Source organism: Dreissena polymorpha, chromosome 9, assembly GCF_020536995.1.
Source record: "Dreissena polymorpha isolate Duluth1 chromosome 9, UMN_Dpol_1.0, whole genome shotgun sequence".
In the NCBI taxonomy this organism is placed as follows: Eukaryota; Metazoa; Mollusca; class Bivalvia; order Myida; family Dreissenidae; genus Dreissena; species Dreissena polymorpha.
This window is the reverse complement of record NC_068363.1, coordinates 8,565,826-8,583,418: the sequence shown is the minus strand read 5'-3', so window position 1 is coordinate 8,583,418 and position 17,593 is coordinate 8,565,826. Positions and strand designations below refer to the sequence as shown.

General features: G+C 32.5%; 1 long non-coding RNA gene across 2 annotated transcripts; it reads left to right on the top strand.

The window, feature by feature from the left end:
- The first annotated feature begins 7,547 nt into the window (after positions 1 to 7,547).
- On the top strand, positions 7,548 to 13,868 carry LOC127845088 (uncharacterized). 2 transcript variants are annotated; one of them, XR_008033049.1, is made up of 5 exons: positions 7,548 to 7,644; positions 10,451 to 10,506; positions 10,872 to 10,952; positions 11,286 to 11,443; positions 11,844 to 13,184. It is a non-coding gene; the product is annotated as an uncharacterized LOC127845088 (long non-coding RNA). The 2 variants fall into 2 exon arrangements; XR_008033050.1 differs by lacking the exon at positions 7,548 to 7,644 and having other exon boundaries at positions 10,282 to 10,506; positions 11,844 to 13,868.
- The last annotated feature ends 3,725 nt before the right edge of the window (positions 13,869 to 17,593 follow it).

Below are 17,593 nucleotides of genomic sequence, written 5' to 3'. Positions count from 1 at the left end.
GTTTAAGAAATCAAGTATATTATGACCAGGTCGGAAATTAACTCATTAGCAATGGTTACCCACGCTTGATTTATAACTAACAGACCCTAAAAACAACGACAATATTTACATAGCTTACAATTAAAGACTATATCAGTTATAAATTATGTCAACCCTCCTGAACATCAACATACAACGGACAGTGAACGAGTACATGTATTTCATCCTCGATCTTATCTGTACAATGAAAACAAGTTCTGTTACATAGCTCATTATTTTCATTCCGGTCGGTCTCTAGCCTGACTACTGAACATACTAATATTCGCGAATAAACCTGAGTTCACAGAAATGAATGCTATTTACATTATTATTTCATGTTTCAAAATTAGTGTGCACTTAATCAACTAGATCTAATAATTAGCACTTACTCATTCGTACAATAACAAAAAATCTGTATAAATTAAGACTCGTTTCATGAAGACTGAAATCAAAATCATGATGAGAGCTCGAATATACGAATTTGAGTTTGTTAGTGAATTTTACTTTAAACGAGAACATTGCACTATGAATGCATACTAATTCGTTGATTTTGGACCAATTCGTACAAGTTTTTACCCGCAGCCTTGGAGCGTTCAAGTCTCTCTCTCTCTCTCTCTGGTGTTAAATGCAATATACGTTTACAATCTCATATTTTTGTGCAGTTATTTCAGCTTGTGGTCTTGTTTACATAAGACGTTTAAAACGATTTTACTACTAGCGAAAGGCAAGTCAGTCTTTCGTTGATTTTTTTGTTCTAAAAAGTGCTTTCTGCAATGCGTGCTTATACTTTTGTAAGATACGCTAAAGAGAAGTACAATTCCTATTACCAAAATATGAATCATTTTCTGCACACGTGAAATGCAAATTATTTCATTGCGAATGAGATGCTAATAGACTGATGTAATGACAGCGATGAATTTAAAGAATCTGTTTGTCTTACATGTACACTATACATGAAAGGAAGGTATCATTACTCTCGTTTATTTTATATATATTATTATGAAAAATTATTTCGTTAAAGGCATAGTCAAACGGAAATACTTTTCATGGTTATTATAATATATCATTCCTTCACTAAAATGAATGATATATCTTTGGATAATTGTCAATTTTGTGGTTTAAATTTGAAATGTCATAATATGTAACGTCTCTTACAGAGTATATTATATATACGATTTTGTAGTGACTGTCATGTTTTATACATAGCACACACAATGCACCCATATCCGATTTTTCGTCATTTAAAGTCAAAAGTTTCAATTGGTTGCATCAAAATATCACTCACTACAAGTTGGTTTTTAACTACTTCAAAAAATGAAAATGCCCCTTTAATTGACTATAGAGGATTTGACACCATTGAGTTAATGCTGTTAGTACAGATGACATAATAGTTTCAGATTTTAATTCGCACCGTTCGCTTAACTCAACGTTCAATGGCACGCGAACTTATTATTGTAACTAATGCAAGCTAAAAATAATATGTGAATATTTTCTAAAAAAACCACTATCCTGCGAAAATGGATCTTATTTAATTGTGGTTCCCTCTTATGTTGTCCGTCGACTTTAAGAATAATGTGTCAGTAATAAAAGTATTGTACATATTCACATGCTTTGTAATAAATGAAAGATGCAAATGTGTCCAATTCATCTTTTTCAGTGCGCTTAATGTAGCTTCTTTAATATCCAACTTAATTAGCGCCGTCTTTATTAAGGCTATGTCTATTTTAAGAACAGATTACGGGGCGCCTAGATTACAGTGAAGTTTATACTAATGTGCAACAATGATGTGGGTCCACTCTCGTTGTTTATTTTATATGTACATAACAATTTGGCAATAAATGACATCAGTTATTTTCAGTAAATCCAATTTGTTCATAACAGTAGCCAGGTGCCTGAGATAGAGCTGATAAATAGGGATAACCACAGCAGGTGGCTAATACACAGTGTAGACTTCCCCTGTTGTATTATTGGAATTGTTTTTTATCTGATTGGCATTTATGAAGTGTATTAATTCGGGTCTGTTGGCGATCATTTTATGTGCAAAACTGTGTTTCTTACTGACTTTCAATCGTTATGCTTTTAAACACAATTTCATGAAACCATTTAATTAAATACATTGGCGCGTTGGAACATGAATTGTAAATCAAGCTGAGTGGTATCAGTTTTTAAATCGCATAACTCGCTTAAATCTACGTTCAATATCACGCACGCTTAACAAAATTATAAAAACATCACGTGATTCATTATATTGGTTTAAAAAAGTATGTACACATATGATATGTATTGTTATATTTTGTTTTTGTTTTTAATCAACAAGAAAAAATAAAACATTGTCATATATATAGCGCTTTACCTTTGCAAAATTCTACATTACATAAAGAAGTATCGTATTTGTTAAAGTGAACATGCTTGACATATTTATAATGCATTATTACAAGTAATATAGTGCACACGGAATGTGACCTTTAACTTTATGCAATCCACATTTTTAAGCGTCGTATTGTAACAGTAGCAGACAACAGGCATCAGGTTAATAAGAATAACTGATGTATTTATAGAACGTGAATAAAATCACCAAGTAACATGTTTTGAAATTACAAATAATAGTATAACATTATTCATCTATCAATAGTCATTAAAAGCTATGTTTAAAAGCAAATAATATCAAAATGTTTGCCGAAATAAACAATTGTGCTGTGTTTGTGTCACGCTCTATTGGTATTTAAGTCGGTCCATACAATCACCGAAAAGCACCGAAAGGCACTCAATTTCTCTCTCTATATATGCAATATATCGTTTCTAGCGTGTGTTAACGGGTTTAATTAGTTATTAATGGTTATATGAATGTATGTCTATACTACATTTTGCCCAAAATTGGATTAATATCGGCAATATACCGACCGAATAGCAATTCATGTCAAGACCGAAAAGCAATCAATTTCTTGTATATAAATGAAAAATTGCGTTTCTATTGTGTGAGTAACGGATTAAATGAGTTATAAATGGTTATATTTTATGCATACTTATACTACCTTTTGTTTATTATGATGTATTAATGCCCAAAATTGGATAAATATCGGCAATATACCGCCCGAAAAGCACTTCATGTGACGACCGAAAAGCACTCAATTTCTCGCTATATATATGAAAACTTGCGTTTCTATTGTGTGTAAACGGACTAAATTAGTTATAAATGGTTATATTTCATGCATATTTATACTACCTTGTGTTTATTATGATGTATTAATGCCCAAAATTGGATAAATATCGGCAATATACCGACCGAAAAGCACTTCATGTGAAGACCGAAAAGCACTCGATTTCTCGCAATATATATGCAAAAATGCGTTTCTATTGTGTGTTAATGGACTAAATTAGATAAAAATGGTTATATTTCATGCATATCTATACTACCTTGTGTTTATTATGATGTATTAATGCCCCATATTGGATAAATATCGGCAATATACCGACCGAAAAGCACTTCATGTGACTACCGAAAAGCACTCCCGCGACAGCACAGAATCACCGAAAAGCACTCAATTTCTTCATATTTTCATGAAAGTAAGCCATAAGTGCCGTTTATAATGGATTGAAAACATGTACGTATTAATTAAGTAATTAATCACTTCGTTAAATATTGATTTAAGTGTAAAGATCACGCACAAAAGTATTTTTATTTGCAACCGAAAAGCACTATCGCGCCAGCATAGAATCACCGAAAAGCACTCAATTATTCTATATATACATGAAAGTAAACTATAAGGGCCGATTTTAATGGAGTGAAAAAATGTACATATTTATTTAGTCAATAATGACTTCGTTAAATGTTGATTTAAGTATAAAAATAAAAAAGGCAGTTCTTCTTTTCATTTGCATCAAATTAAAGGTTAAAGACCGAATGTTTAAAAAAAAACTGCTATTTTATGAATATATATCAAGCACGTACACTTAACCAAAAAATACGATATTTCTTTATTTAATGTAGAATTTTGAAAAAGTAAAGCGCTTTATACATAACAATGCTTCTTTCTGGTACTTCTTGAGTAAATAAACAACAATGTACAGCATATTATATTTGTACATAATTTATAAAAAGAACTATGCGCGTCCCATTGAACGTTGAGTTAAGCGAGAGTTGAGAATTAAATTACACATTCATTGTTTCATTATTTCTTTTTTACATTGAAATGATTAAAAAATTAAGTCAGAAAACCAGCTTTGCTGCATTAAATGACCTTTAACAAAACGCCATCAGACCCGAATGAATACACGTCATTTATTCCAAGCAGGTAAATAACAAATACTATAATAAAACAGGGGAAGTCTACACTGTGTATAAGCAACCTGCTGTGGGTATCGTATCAGCTCAATACACAGGAACATGGTCATAATGGCTACTGTACTGGAAAAATTGGATTTACAGTCAAAATAACCAATTTCGTTTAAGTCTACACTGTGTATTAGCAACTTGCTGTGGTGATCTTATCAGCTCAATACACAGGAACATGGCTACTGTACGGAAAAAAATGGATTTACAGCCAAAATAACTGATTTCATTTATTGCTGAAGTGGTGTGTATTTAAATTAACAACGAGCATTGATCCACCTCACCGTTGCACATTATATTAAATTAATTAATTTAATGAACTAATTAAAGGCGGCGCTAATAAAGTGTGAAGGTGGAAATTAAGAAATAAGATATATTTTCGCATGACACTGAATACACACGATACATGGATAAAATATAAATAAGACACATTTGAATCTTTCATTTCTCCAACAAAATAGCACGTAGTCACATATATCAGATAGCTTAAAGACCAGAAAACAATATAAGTTAGACACATTTGCATAATATCGGACGAATAATAATGCATTTATAACCATTTATATCGGTTCCGGGTTTTCTTCTCGGCATTTGCGTGTGTAAAAAAAACCGTTAAAACAGGCCGACTTTGTCCGCGATTTACAGGCCGACTACGACCCTGCCATACAATATTTTGATATGGTTAGAATCTGTAGAGGATCTTCTTTACAACGGTACCATTATAATTAATATCGGACGAATAATAATGAAGTCATAACCATTTATATCGGTTCCGGGTTTTCTTCTCGGCATTTGCGTGTGTAAAAAAAAACGTTAAAACAGGCCGACTTTGTCCGCGATTTACAGGCCGACTACGACCCTGCCATAAAATATTTTGATATGGTTAGAATTTGTAGAGGATCTTCTTTACAACGGTACCATTATAATTAATATCGGACGAATAATAATGAAGTTATAACCATTTATATCGGTTCCGGGTTTTCTTTTCGGCATTTGCGTGTGTAAAAAAAAACGTTAAAACAGGCCGACTTTGTCCGCGATTTACAGGCCGACTACGACCCTGCCATAAAATATTTTGATATGGTTAGAATCTGTAGAGGATCTTCTTTACAACGGTACCATTATAATTAATATCGGACGAATAATAATGAAGTTATAACCATTTATATCGGATCCGGGTTTTCTTTTCGGCATTTGCGTGTGTAAAAAAAAACGTTAAAACAGGCCGACTTTGTCCGCGATTTACAGGCCGACTACGACCCTGCCATAAAATATTTTGATATGGTTAGAATCTGTAGAGGATCTTCTTTACAACGGTACCATTATAATTAATATCGGACGAATAATAATGAAGTTATAACCATTTATATCGGATCCGGGTTTTCTTTTCGGCATTTGCGTGTGTAAAAAAAAACGTTAAAACAGGCCGACTTTGTCCGCGATTTACAGGCCGACTACGACCCTGCCATAAAATATTTTGATATGGTTAGAATCTGTAGAGGATCTTCTTTACAACGGTACCATTATAATTAATATCGGACGAATAATAATGAAGTTATAACCATTTATATCGGATCCGGGTTTTACCATAAAGATTTCCGGATAGTTCCGGGTTTTATACCTCGACTGTCGTTGAGTGTATATCCCAGTGTGTATGCGTCATCAGAAATTGAGTATTTTCAGTTTGTATGCAGGTGTATTCTCCGGAACAGACCTAGATGCCGATTACAACTATTAATTGTATGAATTTTATTTAATAAAAATTTAATAAACCTTATTTGTCTGTTTATTGTAGGATGTTTATGTAATTAACTATATTTAACTACATCCGTACAATCTTCACATGTTTCAATATGTAGTAAAATTGCGATTGAGAACCAATGAAGCCCTAAAAATCTGCTATATTTAAAAGATATTATTTAACTTATGCTTTATGAGGGCTTTATTTCATTAAATGCGATATGAACACCTAATCATCTACAAATGATATGTGGTAAATTTCGACGGAAAACTAATGCAGCACTATCAATCTGTATGTGTTGAGAACCAATGAAGCCCTAAAAATCTGCACGTATTCTAATACGGTCTCTATGCTATATTTAAAAGATATAATTTAACTAATGCTCATGAGGGCTTTATTTCATTTAATGCTATATGAACACCTAATCATCTACATGTAAACAATCTTAGAAGGTTCTTTTTATTTTAATACTATGTGGTAAATTTCGGCGGAAAACTAATGCAGCCCTATCAATGTATGCGCCTCGACAACATTGACAGTTTTATATGTGCTATAACCCATGTGCTTCTAAGCTCTTCATTGCATTAAATACGTAGTGAGTCCCTAACCATCTGCGTCCAAAAAGTATGATTAGGTTCCGATTTTGGTTTCATGAGACGGATAACTACTGGAGCCCGAAACAAGCTGCATGCGTGCGATAACCTTTACAGGTCATATCTCAGGTTTTTATATGGGATTAATTTGCGACAGAAAAATAATAAAGCCCTATAAATCTGAATGCGTTTTGACAAGATTCACATGGCATTTCTCATAGTCTTATATGAGTTTACTTGCGACGGACAACCAATGAACCCCTATAAATCTGCATGCGTTTCAACGCATCCTATCAGATTCTTATATGGATCTCATGTCAACGGAGAACTTGTGATACCCTATTAATCCGTATGCGTGCCAACAACCTTCACACTGTATTTCACAGGTTTTATATGGATTTTAGATTCGACGGAAAACTTATAAGTCCTATTAATCAGCGTGCGTTACGACAGCACTCACTAGGCGCTTATACAGTTACAATCGGGGATTGTATGTGATTTTTCCATATATGTTTGCGCTTAGCTGACACAAACATGTTACCCGGCATTAGTTGCAAGATGCATCTAATTGATTTCTAACAATCTGCGTCGAGTGAACGCAAATACGTGCCATAACCGTCTTAATGGCATCAAATACGTAATGAAATCATTATGCATGTGCGTTCGTATACTGCTTTAATTGCGACTAAAGTATTTTTATTTTTATTAAAATCGCGATTCATGTAATAGAAATTAAACATGCAAGAGTAAGTATAAAATGTATTCAGTTGTGACGTAATACGGTCCGTAAACAACCTTGGTTTGAAACCCGATTACGTCATAATATGTATCTGGGTTTAACAATGGCGGAATACACCAACCACGATACTCTTGAAGCTGCCTTGTTTTCTTTAAAACAGTTTGAAAAAAGTCGACTACGAGATATGTCGTCGGAAACGCAACCAGACACTTTGGTAAAATAGGTAAATAATAATACATGTAAATTATTACGAGTTAGAAACACATTAAACATTATTTATGTGTGATATTGCAATTTGCAGATTTCTTACGACTTAACTTATTCGTTTCATATCCTTACTGGATCTATTTTGTACTGTTCTTGTAGATAGTAAACTGTTAAAACTATATATCACTTTTGGTTGCAAATGATCGAAAAATGTCGTATATAATAAAACAGGATGTAATATTAATTTACATCAGTAACAAGAATGTACACAGTCATACACCCTGTATAAGACCACCAACTTGACCAAGGTACTTTATAAACGAGGTCTGAAGAGCGGGATTTTGCTTTTTGTATCGAGGTTATGCAGTCAACCATCTAGAGGGGTTTATTTCCTTCATAAAGACCCACCGAATTTCGGCCCTTTCCCCTAGAAAATGTTTTCCCCTCTGACAGAAATTATCCACAAAACCATGTTTTTTTTTGTTGTTTTTTTTAACTTTAATTTTATGAGTAAACCTGATCCAGTGTGGAAAATATTGCACAATTAAATCATCTGTTTCCTTGAATTTGTTTTAAAACAGAAAAAATAAGTTAAAGTGGTTATTTAAAACTTACTTATTTCTCCTCAAAATCAGGCGTTTCGCGCAATTCTTTTCCCCTCAAAAGCGGCCAGGCTCTTTCCCCAAAATCAGATATAAAAAAACCTGAATTAAGTAGAATCTACATGCCAGGCATTTCCGACGGGCTATGAAGCTCATGGACACCACTGGGCCTTTATTTCCAAATGAGTTCTACAACTGTTGTTTCTAAATTTAACAATTTTATCTGTCTTTTTGCTTGCCAAGGCTTTACTGGTGCAATTCATATTTCCATCACTTCCCCTTAATCCACCAGCCCATCAAAGTTATCATGTAAAATACCATTATTTTGTATTTCTTTAACAAAACAAATCGGCGCATTAACAAAACAGCAAATTCAGCGTTTAGATCAGCGTTTAGATCCGACGATATTTTTACATTTAATCCTTCCTGCGCAAAGTATTTCCCTCTCTACAAATAACATCTTATACATATTCAGTAGTAATAAAATAAATTGCAACACAGTATTAATCACATCATTAGTTTTTGTTTTTGATTTGAACTGAATTTAGACCAAATATCAGTATTCTAATAAGTCTGGTTGTTTTAAGAAGGTGGCGTATTTAGACAATGTAACAGTCAGTTTGAACACAATTTAAACTTTTAATATCGCATATGTAATGGGTCATGAAGTCGAAACGTACCCATGCACATTCGAAACGTACCCATGCACATTAAAATGAACTTTATTTCGTATTTTTTGTGCTTATTTTTTATTATTATGTAATAAAACGCATACTCACATTTCTAACAAATAACGTGTCAAAATTATTGGCAATGGAAATATTTATAGAACTGAGAGTCAAAAGACAGAACAAACTGTTGTGAAATGATTGTACTCCATACATGGTGCTTGGAAGGAAGGTGCTATTTTGCCACCATGGGAAAGATTACCATCGGAAAAGCAAGGAAAGGAAAAAAAAGTGTGTTCATTTATTTAGCCATGTTTAGTAGAAGTCTTATAACACTATAAACATTACATTTAATAATATATAAAAAAAATGCCAAAAGTTGTAAAAGGCCAATTAAATAGTATTTTAGTTATAACTTAATGTAGATGCCGATAATATTTAATATCAGTTTGATGCATGCTGACAAGACAGGCGCCTGTTTATAATCGGCAGAACATGTCGCTTACCAGATTAAGAACTGCACTTTTAATGCAATTGACTTTATATATGTACTGATATTTAAACAATTAAAAGGACAGCTACTCGTGATTTTGTGTTCGATTTAAAGTGCTTCATGTACAAATTGCGAATAATTAGTAAATTATTTGAAGGAGAATTTCAGATGCAGCGGATTACATAGAAGTGTTTTAAATTTCAACGTGCAGAAGCTGATCACGCCAACTATTTTAAGAAAGGCCGATTACGTGTGAGAGACACCAAAAAACTTAATTGTAGCGCGAAAGCTGTTATCAGCGAGATATTAATATTTCCCGAAGCAAAGGCATGTACTTTGTGTTTAATCATAAGGCATTGCATAAAATCTTTGAATTATGTTTTCAAAGATTTCGTGAATTATTATTAAATGATGCTGTTTTAAAGTCGTTTAATCCCTGGTTTTGCGTTTTATGATAGGTTGCTCATTAAATAGAATGTGTTTTCTAAATTGGAAACGAACTATCTGTTAACACGACATTTCACTTCTGAAATGATTAATACGCGATAAATGGGGCTTACTCGACATTTAACTGAAACACGTAAAAGCAGTATATTTATAGTAGTTGATGATTATTGTTTAAAGAAAGCATGAAGCAAAACAGCTGGGGTTATGATAAATAGTTTACTCTAACGGGGAGGGGGTATACTAGAGTCATTATGTTTGTCTGTCAGTCTGTCCGTTGGTAATTCGGTAGGTTTGTCCGCGTGATTTGTTATATTGTCATAGCGAACTTCCATTAAACTTCACAAGTGAATACATATAAACTTATCTTAGATACCTAATGACTAATATCTATTGTTTACCGGTAAGTGCTTATTAATCCACACGTTAACTAGCTAATCGGTGCGGGTGTGTTTTTTACACGATTGGGACTGAGCAATAGTCTGCACATACTAATATATTTCTGTTTTGTCAGTGGTGCTTAGATACGTACCAGAAACCACATTCAGAAATATAGTTTCAAAAAAGACTGCTAAACTTATCCTATCTTTATATAAACGTTCTTATTTTTTACAGGCAATAGAATGTGTCCGCTTCTATATCAAAGAAACATTTCTGGAGGAAATTTAAAGGTTATTTTTTCATATTTATTGCTGAATTCCTATCGCATTCATGAGTTGAATAAATACACTCACATTCTGAGAATAGTGAAACCTTTGATTCATGGGGCACAGTTGTTTTATTATACGAATTTGTCGATACTTGAGGACAGCATATAACAAACACATTTTTAAATAAAATATAGTTTAACCATTAATCTTCTTAAATTCAAAGGATAGTTGATAAAATGCCGTTCAACTCAACTCACATGCTGAAGTTTGATATCAACTGTTCTTTTCAACACAACATTAAGCTTAATTGTTATTTGGTGTATGCTAATGCGCAACTCTGTACCTTTTCATGTGTTATATGCAATTGTATTTATTTTGATACTTAGTGAGCCATACATGTCCACACTTCGGAAAGTGAGTGGTCTTCAAGACCAGCAGCTGGTAACAATGCTCAGTAAAGATAAACAGTAAGTTGTGTTCTCAAGTATCTCGTGTGTATATCAAAAATAACATATCATGATGCATTTTGTAGTTTCCCATGTGTTTTCATAAATGACCTGTTCGTCGTGTTGATATTTTTTTAATTCAATTTACAATGTTAAAACAAGTTATTAGTGATTAAATGATTAATATTTGTTAAAGTTTGAATGCAGAAAAGATTGTCTTTTACAAAGAAAATGTAATCTTTAATTTTACCAATAATTACGACGTTCCTTATTAGCTTTGTCAATTCCGGCCTAGAGTGTGCTTTGGCAGCTCAATTCCTTAAATATTAAAATTATCTTATTTTACATCACTAGTCTGGTGGGAGTCTACGTGAAAGATGTCTTGCTACGCGAGGCTTTGGCAGCCATATTCCAAGCGTTTACAGGGGACACGTATGACAATGCCAATGCTGAATGTTGTTCCGTTCTTGATCGTTCAAGATTAAGAGCAATGCACGCTGCATGTGCGATTGGTACTTTTTGTTTATATTTTAATACTGTCATATTATAGTGAAATTACACTTCCAAAAGAAAATTTGGTGATACAAGAAGGTGAATATATTAATCGAAATTCTATATTATTAATAAATTTGCATCAATACAAAAGTATGATTGTGTACTTAGCGCTAAAAGACAGAAGTAGAAAGATGTGTAGAAACACATTCTTAGCTATAAGCATTATGTAAATAATTGTAACTGATTAATCATGCTTCCATGGTCTTGTATATTACATTATAGAATATGAATACATTATTCACCAGTTTCCCTGTATTAAAATGATGAAACTAGATGAGTAGCCCAGAATTTGCTTTAATTAAATTTCTATTATATGTCACAGTACATTTTATTAAATGCTTTGATTTTGTATTATAGGTGCAGTCAAAAAGGATACATTGAACAAGAAATACCAACACCTTGTCGGGAAGTGATGTGATCGAACTTTTTGCATATTGTTATTTGTTTTACATATCGAGATGTGACAGTCAGGATTACCATAGACCTTAAAAAGTGCTTGTAAATCAAAACATTGGCTTGAAAAGTGCTTAAATTTGGCAAGAAAGTGCTTGAAAATGAAATGATCACAATTAAAAGTGCTTATACCATATTTATTATTTTAAAATATTCTTTCCAAGCTTTCCGCTTTTTAAATTCCGATGATATTGATAGCTCGTTCTATATGAGGAGAACCACTGTTTGTTTACAGTCTTTCTGGTTCGGGTTTTGACGGGAATTATGCAGCTGATGCTTCACAATTAAATAAGCACAACTATGCTTCACTACATGTTTTTATTGTTATGTATGTATAAAAATATTTTCGTAAGAATTGCAATAAAAAGTACTTCAAGACATTTTAAAGTTGTAAATAGGAAAATTGCTGGAATTTCACTTTTTTGACATTGAAAAGTGCTTGAAAAATGCTTGAATTTAAATTAATGGTGCTCTGTACTTCCTTAAAAGTGAGTCTCTGAACCACATTCCAGTCAGTTTATGTGAATTATTTGATTTCTTTGCTTCTTGTTGGTATTTTTGTAAAAAGTATACCATAAAATTCATTATGAATGAATGGTAATAGTGTATCCTTACTGCCTTTTAAATTAGTGTGTTTCTTTTTTCAAAATTGTTGTTCTTCTATGCTATTATTTTGTTGCATTGAATATACACACATATATGCTTAGTGTATTATTGATTTGGGTAACTATAATTGTATAGTGACACGAGAAATTACTAAATTTATAACTTTATGTATTTTAAATTAGTTTCTTTACCACATTCCAGTCATTTTATGTGAATTAATTGATTTTTTGTTTCTTGTTTGTATTTTTGTAAAAAGTATAGCATACAAACCATAATGAATGAATGGTAATAGTGTATCCTTACTGCCTTTTAAATTCGTGTGTTTCTTTTTTCAAAACCGTTGTTCTTCTATGCTATTATTTTGTTGCATTGAATATACACACATATTCGCTTAGTGTATTATTGATTTGGGTTACTATAATTGTATAGTGACACGAGAAATTACTAAATTTATAACTTTATGTATTTTAAATTAGTTTCTTCACCACATTCCAGTCATTTTATGTGAATTAATTGATTTTTTGTTTCTTGTTGGTATTTTTGTAAAAAGTATACCATACAAACCATTATGAATGAATGGTAATAGTGTATCCTTACTGCCTTTTAAATTAGTGTGTTTCTTTTTTCAAAACCGTTGTTCTTCTATGCTATTATTTTGTTGAATTGAATATACACACATATATGCTTAGTGTATTATTGATTTGGTTACTATAATTGTATAGTGACACGAGAAATTACTAAATTTATAATTTTATGTATTTAAAATTAGTTTCTGTAACACATTCCAGTCATTTTATGTGAATAAATTGATTTCTTGTTTCTTGTTGTTATTTTTGTAAAAAGTATACCATACAAACCATGATGAATGAATGGTAATAGTGTATCCTTACTGCCTTTTAAATTAGTGTTTTTCTTCTTTCAAAACCGTTGTTCTTCTATGCTATTATGTTGTTGCATTGAATATACACACATATATGCTTAGTGTATTATTGATTTGGTTACTATAATTGTATAGTGACACGAGAAATTACTGAATTTATAATTTTATGTATTAAAGATGGTGAACTTATGAAAAAGTCTTCAAACACTGTCTGTTCTGTTCAATCTGTTTACGAATCCACTTAATTAGTTCTTGACTATTAGTTTTGTCATTCGATATTCAGGTTTCTCTTAAAAACACAACTTCATTACTGTTGAGATATGATAAAAAGGCATCATTCCCTAATGATATCCGGAGTCCGCTGAAGTTCCAAGCGGGAGAATGAGCGACGGGGATAGGGTGGGCTCCTGGTTTCATGATCTGTATGGACATCCTTTGATGAACAGATTGTTTCAATTTTACTTTTTTGCTCGAATGTTTAGCATTGCGCATTAGGTCTTATAGCGGGTTGCTGTCATATCTGTCGTCTGTATGAAGTTGAACTCCGACTGACCCCGATTTTTTAAGACGTTTCTTTACAGGATCGAACGACGCCCTTAGAACGTGCTCACACTGGTGGCTGAAGTGAAATTTAAACATGATATTGTATGCACTTTGTTTTCATTCTGCTTGATTAGCGCGAGTACAATATCGAACTTATTAAACTCTAATTTAATCATATAGCTCCATTACTTTCAATGGTTCATTACTTCCATATAAAAACTGTATTAGTACATGTAATTATTGGTCACTGCTAAATATGGGTCCTTATTTATAAAACCATAATGTAACAGTAAACGCAAGATGTGATCGTTGTCTTGACGCAGATTTATAGAGGTTCACACAACGCTATTAAATACGTATAAAGCCATGCGAATATTGTGTGGACGCATATACATAGAATGTCATTAGTTATTAAATACAATTACTAGCGAATAAGCCACCTCAATATATTGATTCGATGGCATGCACATTGATGATTCCTTCGGCTCTGTAATGCAAGTAAGACCGCATATATGCGCATGTGAATATGTTAACTGGGTGCAGATCAACAGATACTCATCATGATTAAACCTTAATGTAACAGTATATGCAGGATGTGAACAACGTTTTCTGGAAGCAGATTGATAGGGCTGGCTGATTAGTATCCAAACGTTATAAAACTCGGAAAATAACACACGAAGACTGCAGATAAATAGAAGTTCATTAGTCATTCGATGCAGTTAATAGCGTATAAGCACACTCGATTATTTGACGCAGATTGATAGGGTTCCATTAGCACTGTACATAATGCGGTTAAGAGTTAAGACCGTATACGCGCATTTCAATGAACACAGATCAATAAGCAACAATCTCGTATAAACCAGAATTAAATGGTATACGCACGATGTGAACGTTATCTGGATGCAGATTTATAGGTGCTCGTTTGCACATCCGCATCTAACGCTTACATGTAAATAGAAGTTGCACAATCTGCACTATAAATCGGTATACAGAACTCAATCTGTTTTGCACGTCTGCACAATTCTTGGCGCAGACGAATACGGTTTCATCATCATATGCACTAAAAATCTGCATAACAAATTTTAATACAGCCGCAGAATATACATCTCCCACTGTTCATCACGTGATACACAATCTGCACAAAAAAATCTGTTTTCTGAATTCAATATGTTGTGCACGTCTGGATATAACACTAACGCCTTTTTGAAGATTCAAAATTACCTTGCTAGGGAGCTGTGGCTAGTTTTAATGTTTTTTTCCAAAATTTTGAGACATTCTTTCTACAACCTAACACAATAAATACATCATATAAATACCCAATTGATTTTTAAAGACCATAGGTAACACCTACCCTAAAGATATGTAATTTAATGTAAAGGACCCCCCCCCCCCTTTCACTGATATATCCCCCATTCTATACATAGATGGTGACGTCACTACGTTATTGTCACCTCTATACTTAGACGCATCACACACCTCCATTTGGAGGCATTTATGACTACGACACAAAGAAGTCCGCGGATGAATGAAGAATTTGCTTTATAAGTAAACATTCATGTTATGATTTTAAAATTAAGTATTATTTTGTTCAGTCTTACGGTCTTATGTTAGAATCAATTAAAATTTTCGTTAGTTTTCAACAATTTCGCTCTTTTTTTTAAAACCGTACTTTCACTTTCGGTTGTATAACAACATGTATCCTTTATTGACGAAAGTTTGCAATGAAATAGCGTTTTCAAAACCGCTTAAAAAGTCTCAGAAGGTGTGTCTGATGCATGTTTTGAATAGACACAATGTCATAGCTATATTGCCGACTAGTATGGGAACAATTTGATATTTCAAGTGTCTCCATTTGCATTGCAAGAGAAGTTCAAATTGACTTGTTCAGTTTGTTAAATATTGACACCCTAATTATATATTTTTTTATAAGTGCCTGATAGATTTTTTTCTTTTAATAATTGAGATCAATGAAAAATTTAGTAAAAGCACTGCATTAATGTTATATGATGGTCATTTTTAGTGGAATAGTATGTTACAATAAAAAAATATAACTGTTGTATTAATGAATTAAGATTAGGTGTCTTCTTTAAATGCGGTAGTAATTCATTATATGAGATTAGCACATTATATAGTTGAAAAATAAATAACACTTTAATGACTTACCATAGTAAAATAAAGTAGCATAGAATATGTTGCGGTCATAAAATGTAAAACTGAAATTAAAGAAGCTTTACAAATATTTTACAGTGACAACACTGTTGGTTTTCCTAAAAAAATCCTTCCTATCTACCTGCCCTATTTTTTGGGGGCAAATTTAAATATTATTAATATCATTGAATTAAATTATTAAAATATCCATATGTTTTGACTACATTAGCTTATTATATTATTAATAATGAAATACTTTGCAAGGAAAGTCCAATTCTGTTTCAATTAGTCTTAATTAGCTACTAGTAAAATTGAAAATATCAGTGACATCCAATACTTGGATTATATGTGTATGAATGCATATTTTCTTTGACAGTTACATAGTACCCTATTTAATTGGATTAAAAAACAACATAAAACTACAGTTCCAAAACCCAGCCCAAGTTGACTCAAACTGAAATAATTCATAAATTGATCCTATTTAATTATATTAAAAACAACATGTGTAAGATTTTGAGAATATCCCATGTATTCCTCTAGTATTCCTCTAGTACACGAACATACTAATGATTTACATGCACTCCTTAAACAGTTTAACAATAATAATGAATGATTAATCCAAAGAAAACAACAAACAAGCTGCTTCATATAAAAAGTTAATTACATAAGATTACATAAGCAAAATAATCATTTTGATAATAAATCAAGGTTATACTTCAACCAAACCATTATAAATTTATTGTGGGGTGGGGGTGAGGTAATGTAAGCACTAAAACTAAAATGGGGGAAATGCCTGGGGAGGGAACATCTTAGGGGGGGGGGGCGTCCGGAATTCCTGCTAAGGGCGACAGTGTTGTTAATGTGTCTTTAGAAGAAATAACTGAAGGAAAGTACTCATTGGTGTATGCCCATCCAGAAGCATTTCTGAGCATATCAATTGAAACAGCAATATTGAGTGCATTTGAAAGAGATATAACTGTTTCATGCATTGCTTTTGATAAAGCCCACATGGTCCTTTAATGGTAGCTTTCCTATTAGGGAATTTTATACTTATTTTTTACTCTACAATCTAGCTCTTTTGTCATAAAATGAGAAGTTTTATTATCCAACAGGTTTTGTGTTTGAACCTCACAAATTTTATAATACCGAAGTCCCATCATATAATCATCATCACAATCAGCAGCAGCATTATCATATTCACCATCATCATCGTTAGCCGCAGCATCATTGTGTTGTATTATCAGAATTCAATACAAATACAAACACAACCATTACAACTCTTACTACTACTACTTCTACTAATTTATTAATTATCTACTACTACAGTAAGACCGGTGTGACACAATGATATATCCCCCGCCACCTTATTACAATCTTTTCTTCATGAAAGTCATTTACTATGGCTCCGTTTGGTACGTACAGCTGGTATAGTACCAGAAAGGCCGTGTACCAAAAAGGCCTTCCTAAAAAAAACGCA